Consider the following 17,897-nt stretch of genomic DNA (forward strand, 5'->3'; position numbering starts at 1 on the left):
CTGCCAGCACAGGCTCTGGGGATATCGGCAGCGATCGCAGCAGACTCTTGGCTCCCTTGGCGAATTCCACGCAATCCCACACAACCCTTCGAGGTGGAGGCTGAGGACCGGTCCCGTTTTACAGATGCAAACACAGACACAGAAGCGTGAAGTCGATGTCCGAGCCACACCGTGTGCCTTGGAGCCAGGGCCAGGCTCTGTGTCCTGGGGCTGCCTTGCGGTGGCTTCATGGCCTGGGACAGTCCCGGGAGCTCTGCATTTGGGGTCCTCGCTGCCAAGAGTGAGCATGGTCCCTCCCTTGCTGGGGCGTGGGGCCGGGCTCGCTGCATCTGCAGGGCTGGGAGCCACAGGAATGCACTCTGCCCCGTCGGAGGCCAGCAGTCCGGTTTCACAGTGCACAGGGCAGCGTCCCTTGGGGCTCCGGGCAGGCCCGTCCCTCCCCTGCCCTCGGCCCCGGCTTCATATGCTCCTTCCCTGAGTGATTCTCATGGAGCTCCAGGAGCGGCCCACAGCATTGCCTGGTCTTTTCTGCAAATCTCCCCCGGGCTTCAAAGGCCCTGGAGCCCGTTGCCCTCTGTCGTTGGCCTGGCGTGGCTTCCAGGCTTGCCTTGGGTGGCAGGCAGCTCTTTGGGGCTATTTCAGGATCACCACAAATCTCGCCCTCCTGTGAATGGGGACTTTTCCTCAAACGTGGCTGAGGAGGGGGTGACGTCACTCCCAAATTACAGGGGAATGGGGCTGGGCAGGGAAGGGTGTGACCCCGTGCCCTTTGGGGCGGGAGACCCCAGGGCCGTCACCTGTGCGGGGCCCTGCGCAGGACGCCGCCGCCCCTCTCTATCCCCCTGAGACCTCGAGGCCGCTCAGTCTTCAGCGCGTGTCTGGGAAAATCAGAAACTGGGCGGAATTTTTGTTTGTTTCTCTTGAGGCGGGCAGCTGAATGCAGCTCTGATTTGGTTACTTCTAGGGCAGCCCAGCCACCCTTGCCCAGCAGCTTATTGGGGAGGGGATTCAGCAGCCCCCCAGGGGATCCACGGAGGGGCAGGGACACGTCCCATCCCAGCCCCTCGAGGGTAACCCAGGCTCTTAATTAGTCTCCTGGCTGCTGAGTGATGCTGTGAAGGCAGCTCCAGGTCGACCGACCCTCCCCCAGGGCAGAACAAAGCGCTCAGCCCGGGACTCTGCTGGGCTCAGAGACCTCATTCAGTTCTCTCTCGGGGGCAGCCACACCCCGCTGGGGACAGAGAGAAGACAGAGAGGGAGGGAAAGAGATGGAGACAGAGGGAGGAGGAGAGAAAGGGAGAGAGAGAGAGATGGGAGAGAGAGAAATAGAGAAAGAGATAGAGGGAGGGGAGAGAGACAGAGACAGAAAAGAGGAACAGAGAGACAGGGAGATGGACACAGAGAGGAGAGAGCATGAGAGAGAGGCAGAGACAGAGGGATAGAGGGGAGAGACGGAAGGAGGAGGAGAGATGGAGGGAGGGGCAGTGAAAGATGGAGAGCCCTTGAGAGGAGGCAGGAGGGCAGGAGCATGGGAGGGAGCAGAGGCCCCTCTGAGGCAGCCGCAGCGGGCAGGACCCAGGGCTCTGTGGCCTCAGGGCCCTCCTGGACATGAAGGGAGGGGGTGTTCTGCAGTAATGGGAGGCAGGAAGGGGACTAAAGCTGATTTCCAGGGTGTGCGGGAGGCTCACTGTGCTCACTCATTCATTCAACGAACACCCGTGAGCACCCAGTCTGGGCCTCCCCATGGGCTGTGGCTGCCGCTCCACGCTGGGGGGCCGAGGCCTAGAAGCTCCTGTCGCCATGCAGCTTGGACGCCCGTGCCTGGTCCAGAGGGCAGCTGACCCTGCCACGGCCCCTGCATGTGGGTGGGTGGGGATGGGGGAGGAATCCTTGTCGGCCGACGGCACAGCCAGGGCTACGTGGACCCTGCTCCCCAGCTGGGGCCTTCGCAGGCAGTGAGGCAGAGCAGGGGCTCAGAGCTGAAAGGTGCGCGGGGCCTGCGGAAGGACAGCGTGGGGGTTCTAGGGTCTGGTAACAGGGCCCGGCAGAGCTGCTTCAGGGAGAACAACGGTTCAGAAGGAAGGGCGGGGGCCTTCGGTTTTGTTTTATCTTTCATTTTTTATTTGCTGTTAAATTTTCTTTTATACGCAGGGTCTTGGTGTATTGAATAGGCTGGAGGGCAGTGGCACAATCACAGCTCACGGCAGCCTCTACCTCCTGGGCTCAAGCCATCCTCCTGCCACAGCCTCCAGAGGAGCTGAGACTACAGGTGCCTGCCATCACTGCAGCCTCTACCTCCTGGGCTCAAGCCATCCTCCTGCCACAGCCTCCAGAGGAGCTGAGACTACAGGTGCCTGCCACCACAGCTGGCTAATTTTCAAACTTCTTTATAGACAGAGCCTCTGTCATCCAGGCTGGAGTACAGTGGTGTGATCATACCTCATTGCAACTCGAACTCGGGCTCAAGGGATCCTCTTGCCTCAGCCCCCTGAGTGGCTGAGATTATAGGCGTGAGCCACTGAGTTCAGCTGGGCCTCAGTTTATCCCGCCATGCTGTGAAGGTGTGGCCTGATTCAGCTTCCGAAATTTCAGCCATTGCGCGGGGCCCTTCTGACTCTCACTCCCCGACCCGCCGTGGTGATGTTTGCTGTTTGCTAGTATGTTTTAGACAATTACCTCACTTTTTCCTCCTTTTTTAAATTGCATTCTCCCTCTGATATAAAATCAGGTCACTTGAACTTAAATAATTAAAGAGAAATAGGATATCGCTAATAAGAAACCCAGCATCTCCCGCCACGAAGGGAGGTTAATTCGAACGATACGCGCCTTAAGAGTGTTAAAGGAGCCGATTAGCACCAAACAGGTGCGTCTCCTTGAGTAAGAATGTCCTCACTCTCTCATTGTCCTTGAACCTCCTGAAACCATCTGTCAACCCCAACCATGTTCATCTCCTGTTTTGGGAATGGCCAGGGAACAGAGACAAGGCTTCAGCGTCAGGAACCAAAATGTGAGCTCATCTGGCACAAAATAAAGAACATCGTTAAGTAAGGCAGGAGGATGTGAGAGGGCAGGGACCCCAGGGAGCACGTAGTAGGAGGGGGGACCCTGGGGAGCGCACGGTGGGAGGGGGGACCCTGGGGAGCGCACAGTAGGAGGTGGGGACCTCGGGGAGCGCACAGTAGGCCTGCGGGGCCCTGGGAGTGAGTGAGTGTTGAGTGCTCCTTCTCAGAAGGGCAGATGCCTGCAGGTGCAGAAGCAGCTGCTTGGTCCCTAATGTGCCAGTTTGGGGGACACAGAAAGTGGGAGGGTGGTAGGAAGCTTCCAGGGGGGTTTGGAGAGAGGGCTGTGCTTTCTTCTGCAGCCTTCCTTCCTCCCTCCAGTTACTTGTCGCAGCTGGGCCAGTGGAGTCTGGGCCCTAGGCTGGCTCAGGGTGGGCGAGGTAGGGTTGGGAGGGCCTTGAGGAAGGCGTGATCCACCTGAAACTATACCCACAGGAACAATTGGGATGGGTGCTGCGGACAGAGGGGGCTCGAGCACCAGGGCCCGAGGACAGGAGAGTTGTCACAGCCCGGGGCTGCGCCATGGAGCCCTCCCTGCCTCAGCAAGGACCACGAGAGCCACGCAGGGTCCTGGGAGGGCAGGAGGCAGGTGGATGCTGGTCCTGAGCCCCTCCGAGGGCCGACGACGGAGGGCACCTTTGACTGGGAGGCCAGAGAAACTGCAGAACATGGGGTTTATTTGCCTTACGAAGCTCCCGAAGCCTGGGCTGAGCCAGGCTCTGAGTCACCTCCCTGCACATCCAGGCCCACGAGGCAGAGACATGGGAGGCCGGACATCCCGGGCACGAGGGTCCCTGCTCTGCTCCTGTGCCGGGGCCATTCCAGTCATCCCGGGGCCTCCCTCTCTGCCTGTGGAATCCAACAATTTCCGGTTACCCTGGCCAGGGTGTCCCTTCGCTCCCCTGGGAAGAGAGGCGTCCCCTCTATCGGAGTACTCCTCCCTCCATCTCTCCCTCATCCCCCTCCCTGTCCCTCCTCCCTAATTCCTCGCCCTCCCCACTCCCTCCTCCCTCCTTCATTTTCTTCTCCTCCCTCTCTCCCTCCTCCCTCTCTCCCTCCTCCCTCCTCTCTCTCCCTCCTCCCTCTTCTCTCCCTCCTCCCTTCTCCATCTCTCCATCCTCTCCCCTCTCTACCTTCTCCCGGTCCCCATCTCTTCCTCTTCCCTCTCCCTCCCCTCTCCCTCCTCCTCCCTCCCTTTCTGTTCCTTCACAAATGCTCAGGGCACTTCATTTCTGCATCCTTGGGCAGATTACGGGCTCCTGCTGTGTGGCCTGTTGGGCCCTGGGCCGCCGCTGTGGCCGTGAAGGGACCTGGATCCGGCCCCGCAGTGGGGAAGGGGCAGGCTGGGGGCTGCAGACAGTGGGGTGAGGCCTCAGGGGCCTCTTGGGTGGACAGCAGAGCCAAGAGCTGGAGAATAAGGATGGGGTCTAGGGTGGTGACCAGGGCAGCATGCGGGGTGGGCTGGGCATTAGAGCGTGTGGCAGGCCAGGTTGGGGTGAGGGTCTTACTCTGAGTCCAAGAGGAGGCACCGGAGAACCTGAAAGGTCACTTTTTGTGCCGAGTAGGGCGAGGACCCCAAGGGGACAGGGTGAGGGGTGCACAGGGTGACGGGGTGTTGGCTGGTGGACCAGGCCGTCCCCGTGGAACACAGGCCTGCCTCGTCCCTGCAGCACATCATGGGTGCCCTGGCCACTCTGGCCACAGTGTGTGTGTGTGGGGCGGCAGGAGAACCGTGGCCACGGCCGGACTTTCATGTGGCTCTGATTCTGACTGGCTTTGCTCTTGGGGACTCCAGGCCAGGTGGAGAGGGCGGTGCCCCCGGCCCACCTCGGCTGACCCCCAGCTCTCCCCAGACCAGCAGCTGCTGCCCTGGAGGCATGGGGCCTCGCTCCCTGCCGGAAGTGGAGTCTGTGTGGTTAGTGGAGTCAGGCCCCGGGGGACCCTGGCTGGGGGCCCTGCGCCTGGGATTCCAGAGGTCTCAGGAAGAAGCATTGAGTTGTGTCCCATTTCTGGGGCTCAAGACACAAGGCTGAGCTCGAGGAGGGAGGAACACGCGTAACTCAGAGGGGGCCTCTTGATGGGGAGCCAGTGAATTTTGAAGAAAGAAAAGGGAGAAACTTGGATGGACCTCAGCGCCTCTGGGCGTGCTTCTCCAGGGTTGGCAGCAAAGCTAAGGACACGTCCCGTTTACAGCTCCCGCCGGCCGCACCACCTCTGCAGAGCTGGCCTTGGAGGCTGTGAGGCCGGGGAGGCTCTCCTGGGTCAGGGCGGGCGGCTCTGGCTCTGGCTCTGTGAGTCCAGGGAAGCTTGGGGTGGGGCTCCAGCCCCTGCATCAGGGTGGAGGGCCTAGAATGCTTTGGTGTCAGGGAGCTGGTCTGGGACCTGGGAAGTTTTAAGCTGACTCTTAGCTGATGGCCCAGGCCTGGTGGAGTTCTGCGTCTCTGCGTGTTCCTCTGTCTCATGCAAAGGGCACTGAATGTCCCTGTAACGTCATGGGCTCTGGTAGGTGCAGCCTCCTGGTGGGGAAGTGGGTGGAAGGAAGGGGGAGATGTTTCTCAGAGCCCACCAGTGAGGTCAAAGACCCCGTTTCAAAGGCCAGGGGAGGGTCCCCCCAGATCCTAACTCAATGGCCAAGAAGAAGGTAGGTGGTGGCTGCGGATGGACCACAGGCTCCACTGTGTAGACAGGGTGAGAGTCACCAGCAGAGCCCTGCAGGATGCTGTGCGCTGACTCCCGTGGCACAGGGAGCCCCAGAGGGCGCCTGAGAGCAGCACGGAGTTCTCCCCTGTCCCTGGAGCCACTAGGAGAACATGGAGGGATGGGAGATGTCCAGACCACCTGGGGCTCTTTCCCTCGAGAAGACTCTGCTCAATTTAGATACTGAAAGGGGAGGGTTTTGGGGAATTGACTTTCCCAACTGCAAAGAAGGGCCTAGTACTCCTCAGAGAAACAGAGGCTAAGAGCCCCAGGCTGAGAAACCTCCTCCAGATGCCTAGCTGAAGATCTAGAGACCATGTGGGCTATGCCAGCCTGTCCACATCCATCCACCCATCCATCTGTCCTTCCATCCTCCCATCACCATCCACCCTCCCACTCACCCACCCACCCATCCACTCATCCATTCATCCACCCAGCTTCCCATCCATCTATCCTCCCATCCATCTATCTACCCACTCACCATCTAACCAGCCATCCACTCATCTATTCACCCACCCACCTTCCCATCCATCTATCCATCCATCCATCCATTCATCCCCCATCCATCTATTCACCCACCCACTCATCCATTCATCCATCTACCATCCTCCATTCACCATCTGTCTTCCACCCTCCATCCATCCCCCATCCTCCATCCACCATCCACTACCCATCCATCCATCATCTATCCTTCATCCTCAATCCACCACCCACCCATCATCCATCCATCCTCAATCCACCATCCATCCACCATTCATCTTCCATCCATCCATCCATCCATCCATCATCCATCCATCCATCCTCCATCATCCATCCATCCATCCTCCATCATCCATCCATCCATCCATCCATCCTCAATCCACCATCCATCCACCATTCATCTTCCATCCACCACCATTCACCCTCCATCATCCATCATCCTCCATCATCCATCCATCCATCCATCCATCCATCCATCCTTTATTTGCCATTCATCCATCCATTAGCTACTGTTACCTCCTGTGAGTCAGACGTGGCTCTGGGTGAGGGAATGCAGTGATAAGACACAGCCCCACCCTCTGAGGCTCACACAGCAGTGCGTTGAGGCAGGGGGAAGGCAAAGCACAGAAACCAGAGGGTTTCACCAAGTCTTTTGCCCCCAAGGCTGGGGGCCCTGTGGGGGTGTTTCTGAGCGCCAGGCATTGTTCCACAGAGTCCTCGAGCCTGTGGCAGGCAACGGGCTGGGAGCCACCCTTATTGAGCACCTGCTGTGTGCTCTTCACACAGTGATGGGCTCACCTGAATTCCTGTAAGGGAGATTCCACTTTGCAGACAGGAGAAGAGCTGAGAGAGGGAAGAGGCCAGCTGGGGTCTGAACCCAGTTTCTCGGCAGGGAGCTGCCTCAGGGATTGGGCGGTGGCTGGGTGCCGTGGGTGGACACCTGTGCATTTCCCGGAGTCTTGCTTTCATTCAGAAGCTGGGTTGGAACAACAGGAGGCTGGACAGCCACCCTCAATGTGACCTTTTATCTCGGCAGCCTTGCTGGCCCTGGCCGAGGTGCGTCTCAATTTCTTTCTGGCCTCCGCCGGAATTACTTAATGGATAAAAAATAACCATGTCCAGGGCTCAAGTATCAGCCACAGGAACAGCCAGTGTCGGCAGCCAGGGACCTCCTGCTGACCGGCCAGCTCTGAGAAGAGCTTGCCTCCTCCTCCGCACAGCTGGCCGTGTGTGGGTGTGGCGAGGGTGGGGGGAGCACTGGACTGGAGTCTGACGGCCCCGGGTGCAAACCGACCCCACCTCAAGCAAGTCAGCATGGCTCGAGGCAAACCAGTGACCCTTTCTTTAAAAGTTGGCCAACGAGGGGTCGGCGTGGATTACTGGGAGGGTCAAATGAGGTGACTCGGGTGGGAGCAGAGTGGCATCACCGCCATTTTCTCTTCTTCCCGCTTCCTCCCCCCTTGGCAGTGTGGGGCGTGATGGCTTCCCCTCCTGCTGGTGACACAACCAGCCCCATCCTGGTGGTGGGCGCCCACGTCACACGGACCACGCTTCAGTGTCCCGGGTGCCCGCGTGTTTATGAACTGGCCGTGAGACAGACGTGTCTCCTCCGGCTCTCCCCACCTTGTTATGTGCTGCGGGCTGGAGACGCTGGAGCTTTTAAACAGAGTAGTTCCACTCTAGCATTTGATTCTGTTGTGAATGGAACAGCATCCTCCAAATTTATAGGTGGAAGCCGTAGCCCCCTGTGACTACATTTGGAAACAAGGCCTTTAAGGAGGTACTAAGATTGAATGATCCCACAAGGGTGGCGCCTTAATGCTCATCCTGTAGAACCATAGTTCTTATGGGAGGAGGGAGAGAAGCCGGGGATCTCCACTGTCTCTGCACACACAGAGGAAAGGCCGTGTCAGGATTTGGGGGAAGGCCGCCGTCTGGAAGTCAAGGAGAGAGGCCTCTGGAGAAACCAGCTGTGCTGCTCCTTGATCTTAGATGTGCAGCCTTCAGAGCTGTGAGAAATAAACGCGTGTTGTCTGAGACCCTCAGCTTGTGGTTTTTGTTACGACAGCTGCAGTGCCCTGAAATACTTTCCAAACTCCATGACAATGTGGGCCCCATCTCCTGTTACCGCTCAGGAAGAGGAGAATTTAAAAAGAGGCTGGCAGGGGCCAGGATGAGTGTTCTGGGATCCTGGGGCCCCAGGAGGAGCCGCGGGTGGATGTTCTGGGATCCTGGGGCCCCAGCTGGCTTTGGACAAGTCTCTTTCACCTCCCCACTGTACGAGGGGCACCTTGAGCCCCATGGTCGCTGCACGATTCTCCATGCTGGAAGCTCTCTGGCTTCCTGAGTCTGGGGCCACTGCCCAGTGCAGGGAAGGCTTGGTCTTGGTAGGAGCAACAGTACTCTCAGGGCACAGAACAAGGCCCGGTGTGTGAGCTGGGCCCTGGACCAGCAAGAAGGGACATTCCGACCTCTGCCTCTTCTTCACCTTCCCTTCTGCAGTGATCACGGCCAACACCCAGGGCTCCAGCCCACTCTTGGGGCTTGGGGACACGGGGACCCAGAGAGAATGCCCAATTGGCCCAAATGAGGGATATCCCTGCATGACCACTGTCCCCGAGACAGTTGCCTTTGGAGTGTGCAGAGGACACTCTCAGTATCACCCAATTCCAGCCTGCCTGGCAGGAGTTCCTAGGACAGTCACCCTTGCCTTGGTAACACGGGCCTCTGTCCTCTACATCTTAGTGGGGTGGAAACAGCTCTCACGATGCACACTAAATGCTCACACCCCTCAGCTTCCGTTAAGGGTCAGAAATCAAGGGCATGCTGAGAAGCCAAAGCCTTCTTTGGGACAGTGTTTCTCCATCTGTGGACTGAGCAGCGGGCTCAGATCATTGCCGGACTTCCCCCGAGGTCAGTAGGATCTCAGAGGTTTATTTGCAAGGAGTTTTCCCCAAGCTCCCTTCTGATAAGTTGTCCTGAGCACACACATACTTGTCCATGCACCTTGAGGGTGGCTGGAAGCCCAGATGTTGCTCCTGACTCCGCTAGGTCCAGGCCCAGGGCACAGCCCTGTAAATCCCTAACACAGAGAGCACCGTGGTCCGAAAGTGTTCTCGTGCGGGGCAGGGCCGTGGGGAAGAGGCTGAGCCGCCGGGGGCTCTCGGGGCTGGAGTCTGGCCCTGAGGTGGACACAGAGGGTCCTGTATTAGCCAGTGCCCTTCAGAGCCACAGTTTGACAGAGATGCTGATGCAGGGAGATGGATGAGGAGCTGGCCCACGTGACGGTGTGGGGTGATGACTCTGAAGTCTGCAGGGCAGGCCCACGGGGAGCAGGCTAGAAGCCTGGGCAGGATTTTACACTGCGGTCTTGGGGCGGTGGCCCTTCTCCAGGAAGCCTCAGTGTTCCCACCCACGTCGCAGAGGGTGACCTGTGGCACTGACAGTTAGCCGACTGTGCGTTCGCAGCGACACCTGGACGGGGCTTGACTGCACCACTGCACGCTGCAGCCCGGCCGGGTGGACTCGGGGAGGTGCCCGTCTCTGTGCCCAGGCTGTCGTCTTCTGCTGGCCGTTGTGGTCTGAGTGCCAGCCGACCTCCAATGGTTGGCATCTGCAAACTGTGGCCCAGGGCTCTTCTGGAGATCTCAAGGGCCTAGAGCAGCCTGCCGCCTCTGTCCTGGCTCTCGTGACCCTTGGGTGTGACGACTCTGAGGGTCCCGTGCTGGCCCCTTCCCCGGAGCAGTCCCCCATGGTGGGGACAGCAGCCCTTCCCCACCTCAGCCCTCATTCCTGCGAAAGTTCCCTGGGATGGCTCCCCATAAACCTATTTCTGGGTGACCCCAAGTTCAGACGGCCCTGAAGGAGAGAGTCTGTGGAAGGTGTGGAGGGAGAGGGAGCTCCTGGGTCAGGGACCAGTCCGTGGCTCAGACACAAGGGCTGCCTGGGCCCCTCCAGGGAGGGGGAGCCTCCCTCAGCCTCGCAGCTTTGGGACTCTCCAGATGACCTGGGAGCCGCCTGCAGGGCAGAGCTCAGCGTCAGCCTCTCCTGGTCTCTGAGCCCAGCGTTCTTTGCATCCATGGCCCCAGGCTAGGCTTGGCAGAGGAGGGTTTCCAAGCCTCAAGCTCAGATCGTCTCGTAAATGAACGAGTCAACATGACCCAGTGAAGGCAGGTGAGGCACGGCCCCTACTCTGCCACCTGAGGCTGACTGCCCGCAGGACCAGGGAAGGAGCGCGGAGGGAACACGCAGAGAAGCGAGGTCTACGAGCACCTGCCAGGCCCTCCTGCTAGCCTGGTCAGCATGGGCTGTGGGGACACAGAGGGAACCTGGGAGTGAGGCTGTGGGAGTGGTGACCACCCCACACACTGGCTCGTCTTGGCCCTTGGTGGGTGCTCAGGGCCGGGCTCTGGACTCAGTCACTGTGGGGCTGGCTTTACTTCTGTGCAGCTGAGGCTGGACAGAGAGGAGGACCCCCACCCTCCTTCTCAGCAAGCCTCTGTCTGGCTTTGTGGTTCTCAGAAGGAACTGGGCTTTAGCTGGAGCAGGCCTGTGAGTGTCCATCTTGCAAAGTACCTTCCAATCTCACCCAGGCCTCTGCCAGTGGTCGTGGCACGTGGACCCCTATTCCTTCCTGCGTGTGGCAGCAGTGGCTGGGCTTTCAGAACAGAGCTGCTCTCAGCCCCTGACGGTGATGGATAAGCCGGGGCTCTGGGTCACTGCCGGGTGAGGGGTGAGCCTGCTTCACTTGGGCCCCAGAGAAGCTGGACACAGTCCCTGGACTGAAGAGGAAGATCCGGAGGCAGCGCCTGGGCAGGTGGACGCCTCCTCTGAATCCGGCATTTCTGTGGTTATTCGGTGAGTGACTGGTGTGCCTCTTTCAGGCGCCCAGCACAGCCGAATCCGCCAATGGCCAGGTGGCCGCTGCCACCGGCTTCAGTGTGCGCCCACGGCGAGGCGTCCTGGAAACGGCTGAGCCGGGCGGTGCGGTTTAAAGAAAAACCCCAAAGAAGAAGGTGGCCATTCCCCACCCCCGTGTCCTTGAGGTCACTTTGATTCTCATGAGGGGTAGCTCATCCCCTCCTCTCACTCACGTGTTCCTCCTCAGCGCTCCCATTCTCAGCGGTAAACGAGGCGGCTGTTCCAGGTGAGAGCTGCCCAGCGGCCTTGTGTGTGGTTTTAAATCTGCTTGTGACACCTGAAAATGTTTAAGAAAAAGTAATGTTTAGTTTTGATCCTACACTTTAGCTCAATCACCCAAACATTGTCATTGCAACGTGCAGTCAATGTAGGAAGCGCTCATAACACCGGGCACGGTGGCTCACACCTGTAATCCCAGCACTTTGGGAGGCCGAGGTGGGTGGATCACAAGGTTAGGAGCTCGAGACCAGCCTGGCCAACATGGTGAAACCCCGTCTCTACTAACAATACAAAAGCTAGCTGAGCGTGGTGGCGCGCGCCTGTAGTCCCAGCTGCTCGGGAGGGTGACGCAGGAGAATCTCTTGAACCCGGGAGGCGGAGGCTACAGTGAGCTGAGATCGCGCCACTGCACTCCAGCCTGGGCTGCAGAACAAGACTCTGTCTCAAAAAAAAAAAAAAAATTGCACATGACTGAGCGCTGACTCGCTCCCACCTGTGGCTGGTCTCACCGGGAGGCACCCCGGGTGCCCTGTGGATGTGGTGGGGGGGCCGCTGTGGTCCGCGCAGCTCTCCACCTTCCATGAGAATCTTTGCACCTTTACTGGGCCTGGCTCTGGCTCCAAGTGGGTGCAGTGGAGGCCCCAGGTCAGAGAGAAGCGGAGACCCCTGGGCTGGAGATAGAGATGGGAGGCCTAGATGGGGCAGGCTGGGGCCATGGGGAGGGGTCGCCATGATGGACAGCGTGGGGCTCTCAGTCCATGAGCCCTAGGCTGCCCGACGCCTGGAGGTGGGCATAGGGTGGATCTGGCCTCTGGTTCTGGGGCGTCCACTGGGCCACATGGTCTGGGCAAGCCAGGGCTTCCAGGGGTTGGGGGGCTACCTCGTGCCTAGAGTGGTCTCAGGCGCGGCCCGGACTGGGGCAGGCCATGGTGGTGGAAAAGAGCGTCCACGCCCTCGGATGACAGAGCCTTGCACGGCAGCAGGCGCCCTGCAGACCAAGGAGGGTGCTGAGATCCGGGGAGGCGGGAAAAGCTGCCGGAGCGCAGGCGGCGACGTGGTCGGGGTGCTGCCACCTCCTGCCTTATTTCTCTCCGGCTGCCGGGGTGGCATCACCGCATGGCTGTGCACAGGGGCCTCTAGGGCCTCACACTCCGGACGTGACCGGCGGAGACGGCCCCTGCAGTTGTGGCCCTGGGATGCCTGTGCTGGGAACAGGGGGCTTAGGGGGCTTGGCTGTGGCCAGTTCTGTGTCCCGGACTCCCGCCGCCCCCGCCCCTTGGCTCTCATTCTGGGGGGCATGGGACCCCCTCCCATGGGAAGCCCCTCCTGGAGCCCTTCCGTCTGTGCTGCAGAATGTTTCCCAAACACTGACTCATCCACCTCCCACGGCCTCAGAGGTAACTTGGTCCATTTTGTAGGAGGGAAACTGAGCCACCTCATTGTTCAAGATTGACTGCCGGGCGTCCCAGCAACCCAGCTGGCCTCTTCCCCTCGCGATCCCAGATGTAGGAATTTGGTTCAGAGGAGAAAGTCAGGGGCCTTCCCAGAGGGCCAGGTGGAGGGGCCAGGCCGGGCTCTGAGCTGAGACGGCTCCTCTGTGTGGCTGCCTCTGAGCCAACGGTGTAGGGTTGCTGTTCCACGCCCTGCTGTGTCCGTGCCACACGCTCCCTCACCCATGCCCCTTTGTGTGTGCGCAGCTGAATTCTCACCGGAGTCACACAGTCTTCCAAGTAGGTTCTGCTCGTCCCCCTTTTATAGGCAAGGACACAGTGTCAGAGAATTCAGCTCTTGGGCCCAGGAGCTAGTGGGATCAGGCCCGTCTGGCCCCTGGAGTCATGGCTTTCACTGCAATCTTGTTTACAAGCTGCTGTGCACGAGATTAGGGCGTGTAGTCAGGATCCACGTGAACGGGCGTAAGCGGAGGAGTGAAATGTGACTGTCCAAAGAGGAAGGTGATTGTCATCGCTGAATATTATAGCTCCTTCCTCTCATTTTCCATCTCAGCCAAACTGTAATCAAACTTCGTGACGGCTTAGACAGTGTTTAAAGGGAAACGCACGGGGCCAAGGATCCCCATGCCTGGGACCTCCTGCGAGCCGAGCGGGCCTCTCTGAGCTGGGGAACATGCCCATTCTCGCCTGCCCACCTGCGTCTGCTTTGATAACCGGACATTATCCGAGCTCTCCCTGAGCCCGCCTGTCAGTCAAGCCCCTTTGTGAAGTCACTTTCATAGAGACAGCTTCTCTTGCTCCTGACTCCGGGTGAAAACGTGTCTTCTGTTTGACAGGGAGGGAGGTGGAAATTACTATGTGTATAGAGAACTGCAGGTTACACAAATAACCCGTCACCGGAGATCAGCAGCTGAGCTTTAAATCAACTCTTGGGCAGCCAGGGCCTTTGTGCGCCCCGGGGCCACTCGCCCTGCACGGGGCACACGTTGCAAAATTCTGCCTCCCTCCTGGCCTGTCACGGGCTGACATTCTTTCCTGGCTCTCGTCAGCAGGCCTCTCGCCCCAGGCTTCCTTCTGGAACATAGGGGACGACCCGGCCCAACTCTCCAGAACGTGCAGCGTGCACGGCAGAGTTCGCAAGGGCATCTTCTGATTCCTCGAGCAGCGGGGTTCGATTTTCTGTCGACGCTGACTCCGAACGGCTGCTCCTCTCCATCTAGACCCTGGCAGTCTCCAGCCGGCGAGCCCCGGACTCGGAGGGGACAGAGGCTTGAGCTGATAAAGATCCAGTCATAAGCATAAGGAGCATAACGGTGGCAGATGGCGTTTGGTGGGTGAACCCCTGGCTGAGACTTGGAGGTCACCACATTTGATTTTTGCCATCCCAGGAAGTGGGCCGCCTTGTCCCAGGGAAGTGCCTAGGTAGAGGGTGGCCGGCCAGGGGTACAGGAGGCTTGAAAATAGTTTTCTTAGACCCAAAGCCTGGCTGAGATGTCTCCACACTAAACCTGACATCCGGTTTCCTATTCAGAAGATTGGCCCCTAATCCGTGCCCTGAGTGAGGAGAGTGCTCTTTGGGGAGGAGAGATTCGGAAAGCTATTTAAACAAGAAGACAACGGGGAGATGCCGAGCACTGGGGCCACGTGGGGGCTCCTGACATGGGTCACTGGGCCTGTGGTTCTCTGTGTGGGAGGCTGGATGGGGCTGTAGGGGCTGCTCATGGGCTGGCCAAGGCCCGCTGGGCGCCCAGAGCTTCAAGAGCAGAGAATTTTACAGATGGTCATGTCTGAAGGGTGGGGAAGTCACCCCTGCCCCTGCCCCCTCCAGCAAACAGCCGTGGGGGCCTCTGGGGACCTAGGGTCCTGCGTATGAGGCTGGGGAGAGAGTTCCTTGGCAGCCGGTGCCAGGGCTGGGCTGGGGGTGAGAAAGGGTGCCATGCCAGACCCTGCCGGCCACATCCACCGGCCCGTTTTACAGGTAACTGGAGAAAGCTGCTTGCACCAGCCTGTACAGTTCCCCTCCCACACCACGGAGCTGTGGCAGGACAGGCTGCTGAAGTCTGTTGAATGAACTTGGACATTCTCTGTACCCCATGCCTTGGCCACCCGAGCTGGGGAAAATGGGCAGGCCATGGTGGTCCCAGGGCATCTGGGGGCCTCTCCGGGCCCGGCGCAGGGCCCGGCTCTCCTACCTGTGCTGGCCTGCATGGGCAGCTGTAATTTGGAAAATATGTGACCCAGTGACCTGAGAGTTGGAGTCGGGGCCTGCGTCTCCTGGTGAAGGTGGCCGCTCTGCTCTCCGGGGGTTGTTCTTCCGGCTGGTTAGACTCTTGGAAATGGGGAACTGGGTGCCTCCTGTGAAGGGAGGGGCTGAGCCACCCCGGAGGTTCCGCTGAGCGAGGGCGGCCTGTTCTGCAGCCATCAGCACAGACCGGTCTGGGAGCTGCTGCCTCACCTGCAGGCGTCAGTCAGCACAAACCCCTGGGGAGCCAGGTGCGGGGAGGGGAGGTGGGGGGATGGGGGAGATGGGGGTTGTTGGGGGCGGGGGCCCGCAGCCGCTGGCTCTGAGCCGGGTTCCTGGCCAGGCAGAGGGAAGCAGCGCTTGGAGGGGGCTGACTGTGGCTGAGGTCCTGTGCCCACCAGGCGCAGCGGAGCTGAAGTGCCCCTCAAATTGTCCATCTGGGAAACGGGGCACCGATTTGCCCAGAACTACCAAGGCCATGCTCAGATTTGGGGCTCCACACCTGATGTGCTCATGGCATCCTGTAGAGGGCCACACCCTCTGGGTTCCTTGCCACTCCCCAAGGATACCAAGAGACCCACCAAGAAGGCGCCAAAAGTGCTGCTCCTGCTGATCTTCGGCTGAGCCGGGCGGGCCCTCCATCACCCGTGTGGACGTTTCTGTGCCCGGGACTGCGTGACCCGGGAGAAAGGAGCACCCAGTGTTTCACTGTGGTGAGGGCGCTGGGGTCCTCCAGGTGGGCTGGCTCCGAGCAGGCACCCACATCCTGTCACCCCTGCTGGGGCTCCCCTCTTCCCCCCTGCACCCAGCCCAGCCCCTTCCTTTCTTTTTAAAATTAAAATTTAAAAAAGTTTTTCTTTTGAGACAGGATCTTGCTCTGTCACTAAGGCTGGAGTGCAGTGGCACAATCATAGTTCACTACAGCCTCGACCTCCCCAGCTCAAGGGATCCTCCTGCCTCAGCCTCCCGAGTAGCTGGTACTACAGAGTCATGCCATCACACCCATCTAATTCTTTTATTTTTTGTAGATACAGGGTTTCCCTATGTTGCCCAGGCTGGTCTTGAACTTCTGGACTCAAGCGAGCCTCCTGCTTCAGCCTCCCAAAGCGCTGGCATTACAGGCGTGAGCCGCTGCACCCGGCCCCCTTTCTTCCTTTCTTCCTCCTTCACCTTCACTTCCTGAGCTGGACGCAGCAGCATCTGAGTAACTGAGGTGCTGTGTGTGGGGGTCCCACCCGGCCTTTCTTGAGTTTTATGGAGTCGGTGAGAAGGATAGCGGTTGCCACATGAATGCCCAGCACTGCAGGAGCCAGGCTGAGCCCTGGGACGGAGCAGAGCCCCATCCCCGGCCCAAGGAGCCCCTGGGATCCTGCCCTGGGAGGAGGGCAGCCGTGGCCAGGCAGCCTGGGTGTACGTGTTCTCCACACTTCCTGGAGGAGGTGGCTGGAGTGATTGGCTCCATTTTTAACCTTCAAGGCTTGGAGTGGTTACGTGGCTTTCCTGGGGTCGCACAGCTGGAAATGATAGGGGGCGAGGAGTGGGGGGGTCTGACGTGGGGTCTGTGTGGGGTCCCCTCCCCACATCCTGCCTCCCCATGCTGGCAAGGCAGGGCTGGAGAGGAGCAGGCTTCCATGGGGCGACAGGCTCTGCCCCTCAGAGACCCTTCCTCTGGGTTCATCGTGTGGCTACTTGGGTTTGAATCTTTGGAACGAGAGTGGGGGCTCTGCGGTCTTGGAAGGGGCTCCAGAGGGCCGGAAGATTCTGTGAGAGAGGAGACTTCACCCCATAATCCAAGATGAGGGGAGCACAGGGGCAGGAAGAAATGGCATCCCCAGGAGACTGAGCTCAGGCACAGCTGCAGAGGGCTCGGGAAGCTGCAAGACCGCAGACAGACTGGGCTGCACCTGGCAGAGGGGCGTTAGCAAGGACTCTTCCATTCCAAGTAATGGAAACCCCACTCATACTGATTGAGGCCAAGGTGGGTATTTACTGGCTCCTCCCAGAAAGCGCAGGGTGGTGGGCTTCAGGTATGGCTGGATTCAGGTGCTCCGTTCCCAGGCAGGTTCCCCACACTTGCCCAGGCGGTCCTGCTCAGCGGGGAAGAGCCTCTTCCTAAGCGTCCCAGCCCCAGAGTCTGAGTGACTTGGCCTGGGTCCCTGCTCAATGCTGGGACAATCACCGGGGTCTGGGCCTGCCCTGGGTGGAGGACCCACGGGGAGCCCCCAGCCACATTGACTGAGATTAAGGACTTTCCCAAAGGAAAATCAGAGTCTTAGCTGGAAGGGAAGATTGAAGTTTGGTCAGCAAACAACACAGAGGGCGGCTGAGTGCCTCTCTTGCTTATCTCCCACGACTCAGAGCTCATCGTGTCCGAGGGAACTTGTTCATGGAGTCTCTGAAGGATGATGGCCGCCCCGCAGCCCGTGGAGGCACTGGCGCTCACTCCCGTTGCAAGCCCAGCAGTCTGTGCTCGGCCTCTGCCTGCAGAATGAATGATGCTTCCTGGACACAAGAACTCCCTGGGGAGAGACTGGCTCCCTGAGGCTCCAGGCCCCCGGTGGGAGGAACTGTAGGAGATGCAGGAAGAAGATGGTCTTGTGCCTTCCTGGCTGTCTTGGAGGACCCAGCTCCCAGGCAGCTTGGTCTGGGTGCCTGAGCCTGTGCAGGTCACGGCTCACGTGTGGCCTCCTGTGCCCCAAGGCTGAGCCGTGCCACCACCCGCACACACCTGCCTATGACGGCTGCCCCAGCCAGCCTCCTGATGCAGGCCCAGCCTACTGTCCCCCATCCCTCCCACAAATCTACCTCCAGCTTCCCAGACACACGGCC

This window comes from Aotus nancymaae, unplaced genomic scaffold (genome assembly GCF_030222135.1).
Source record: "Aotus nancymaae isolate 86718 unplaced genomic scaffold, 86718_ANA_hifiasm-v0.15.2.pri h1tg000015l_1, whole genome shotgun sequence".
NCBI lineage: Eukaryota > Metazoa > Chordata > Mammalia > Primates > Aotidae > Aotus > Aotus nancymaae.